Below are 3,826 nucleotides of genomic sequence, written 5' to 3'. Positions count from 1 at the left end.
AGATACTATTGTTTCTGGTACAAAAGTTCCTATATCAATGGGAAATGCCCTACCTTTGAGTGCGGTTTGAACTATTGATTTACGTAATTGGAAGTAACCAATTAGGTTTACGACGAAACCTAGAAATCGATCACTGATCCAATTTGACTACCTCTACGGGATAGACCTCAACAGAAAACTGTTGAGTAACGGCAGCAAGTGATTGAGTTCAGTAGTTCCTCATAGAAAATTATTGGCTCTAGAGATATGGTAATATGGAGAAGACAAAATTGTTTGAAGCACGCACAGAACCGGAAGCGCCCCTTGTTTCAAAGAGAGGAGGACGGGTTATTCACATTTAATTTGATGGTCAGAGGCAAATTGAAAGCTAAGCAGTGGTAATTAAGACCCCCGGGGGAAAATAGGGATGTCTCCTACGTTACCCATAATATGTGGAAGTATCGACGTAATTTCATAGAGTCATTCGATCTGAATGCTACATGAAGAACATAAGCCAGATGACGGAACGCAGAGACCTAGGATGTAGAAGATCATAACATGAGCGATTCGGCAGATTTGGATTCCTTTCCTATATATCCACTCATGTGGTACTTCATCATATGATTCATATAAGATCCATCTGTCTAGAGATCGTCATATACATCTAGAAAGCCGTATGCTTTGGAAGAAGCTTGTACAGTTTGGGAAGGGGTTTTTTGAGAGAAAAGAAGAATCTACTTCAACCGATATGCCCTTAGGCACGGCCATGCATAACATAGAAATCACACGTGGAAGGGGTGGGCAATTAGCTAGAGCAGCAGGTGCTGTAGCGAAACTCATTGCAAAAGAGGGTAAATCGGCCACTTTAAGATTACCATCTGGGGAGGTCCGTTTAGTATCCCAAAACTGCTTAGCAACAGTCGGACAAGTGGGTAATGTTGGGGTGAACCAAAAAAGTTTGGGTAGAGCCGGATCTAAGTGTTGGCTAGGTAAACGCCCCGTAGTAAGAGGGGTAGTTATGAACCCTGTGGACCACCCCCATGGGGGCGGTGAAGGGAAAGCTCCCATTGGTAGAAAAAAACCCACAACCCCTTGGGGTTATCCTGCGCTTGGAAGAAGAACTAGGAAAAGGAAAAAATATAGCGATAGTTTTATTCTTCGTCGCCGTAAGTAAATACGTAACTAGGAATATGGAAAATTGCATTTTTGGAATTTGCAATAATGCGATGGGCGAACGACGGGAATTGAACCCGCGCATGGTGGATTCACAATCCACTGCCTTGATCCACTTGGCTACATCCGCCCCTTATCCAGCTAAAGGATTTTTTTCTTTTTTCCATTGATCATTATTCTATTTATTCTGACCTCCGTACTTCGATCGAGATATTGGACATAGAATGCCACTCTTTAAAAAGGAAAAAAGGAGTAATCAGCTGTGACACGAAAAAAAACGAATCCTTTTGTAGCTCATCATTTATTGGCAAAGATAGAAAAGGTCAATATGAAGGAGGAGAAAGAAACAATAGTAACGTGGTCCCGGGCATCTAGCATTCTACCCACAATGGTTGGCCATACAATCGCGATTCATAATGGAAAGGAACATATACCTATTTACATAACAAATCCTATGGTAGGTCGCAAATTGGGGGAATTCGTGCCTACTCGGCATTTCACGAGTTATGAAAATGCAAGAAAGGATACTAAATCTCGTCGTTAACTGAATTCTGAATAGAAAGATTAAGAAGAAAAAAAGATTCAAAATAAAGTAAAGGTAGGCGGGGAATAACCTTATTTATGACAAGTTTCAAACTAGTAAAGTATATCCCTAGGATAAAGAAGAAGAAAAGTGGGCTAAGGAAACTCGCAAGGAAAGTTCCAACCGATCGTCTACTTAAGTTCGAGAGAGTTTTCAAAGCACAAAAACGTATCCCTATGTCTGTTTTCAAAGCACAAAGAGTTCTTGACGAGATTCGCTGGCGTTACTACGAGGAAACTGTTATGATACTGAACCTCATGCCCTATCGAGCATCTTATCCCATCTTAAAGTTGGTTTATTCGGCAGCCGCAAATGCTACTCATTATAGGGATTTCGACAAAGCGAATTTATTTATTACTAAAGCCGAAGTCAGTAGGAGTACTATTATGAAGAAATTCAGACCTCGAGCTCGAGGACGTAGTTTCCCCATAAAAAAAAGCATGTGTCATATAACAATTGTACTAAATATAGTAAAGAAATCTAAATAACCTTTAGATCCATCTAAGATTTCGATTCCCAGTAAAAAAAATATAGAATAGAAAAATATGGGACAAAAAATAAATCCACTCGGTTTCAGACTTGGTACAACCCAAAAACACCATTCCTTTTGGTTCGCACAACCAAAAAATTATTCTGAAGGTCTACAGGAAGATAAAAAAATAAGGGATTGTATCAAGAACTATATACAAAAGAATAGGAAAAAGGGCTCGAATAGAAAAATAGAATCAGACTCAAGTTCCGAAGTAATTACACATAATAGAAAAATGGACTCAGGTTCAAGTTCCGAAGTAATTACACATATAGAAATCCAAAAAGAAATCGATACGATCCACGTCATAATCCATATTGGATTCCCAAATTTATTAAAGAAAAAAGGAGCAATCGAAGAATTAGAGAAAGATCTACAAAAGGAAATTAACTCTGTAAACCAGAGATTTAATATTTCTATCGAAAAAGTTAAAGAACCTTATAGACAGCCTAACATTCTTGCAGAATATATAGCTTTCCAATTAAAAAATAGAGTTTCATTCCGAAAGGCAATGAAAAAAGCCATTGAATTAACTAAAAAAGCAGATATAAGGGGAGTAAAAGTAAAAATTGCGGGTCGTCTCGGAGGAAAAGAAATTGCACGCGCCGAATCTATTAAAAAGGGTAGACTTCCCCTCCAAACAATTCGCGCTAAAATTGATTATTGCTGCTATCCAATTCGGACTATCTATGGAGTATTAGGTGTAAAAATTTGGATATTCGTAGACGAAGAATAAGTAATCTTGTCTTCGGATTCTGTCCATTGATAGAATAAAAAATGACAAGAGACTTTTTTCCTGAAATCCCTGCAAAAGAAGAAATTATACCTCTTTCTATAAGATTTAATGAAAATTGATAAATCATTTAATATAATTGCTATGCTTAGTGTGTGACTCGTTATTTTTTTCTTTTTTTTAAGAAAAAAACTTAGTAATTATAGAAAATTAACTAATAACCAACCTATTGCTTCGTATTGTCGAGATCCTAACTAAGAAACAGTCACTATATGAATAAATACCTCTATCATAACATAAATGAGTAGATGTGTCATATAGTTGTAGCAACTGCAATTTTTTCTCTAAAAAAGAAAAGGGATTCTAGGTTGTGAAGCAAAACTAAAGGGATGTGGATAAAGGGAGGGATGATAGAAAGAAGGAAGAGGAAATAAATAAGATATAGGATTCCACTATGTATGGTCTATGAATTACATCATAAAAGGCAATGTGATAAAGCATCAATATAATAAAAATAATAGAGAATTAAAAATTGTAACTTGAAACAAGAACTACAAATTTAAAGCAATAATAAAGAGCCGCCCGGGTTAATAAAACTGAGAAAATTAACTCGGAAAGAAATTTTTTGGAAGCTCCGTTGCGGGATTCAGACCTAACCATTCAAGGAGAAGCAGTGGGAACGACAGAACCTATGATTCCATAGGATTTTATTGAAAAGAATCCTAACACTTCATTGGGTGGGATGGCGGAACAAACCAAAAAAATTGTCTTATTTGGTAAGTTTATAAATTAACAAATAAGACAGGAAAGAGTAAATATTCGCCCGCGA

This window comes from Triticum urartu, unplaced genomic scaffold (genome assembly GCF_056163025.1).
Source record: "Triticum urartu cultivar PI428250 unplaced genomic scaffold, HENAU_Tu73 scaffold1, whole genome shotgun sequence".
In the NCBI taxonomy this organism is placed as follows: Eukaryota; Viridiplantae; Streptophyta; class Magnoliopsida; order Poales; family Poaceae; genus Triticum; species Triticum urartu.
This window is presented reverse-complemented; position numbering follows the sequence as displayed.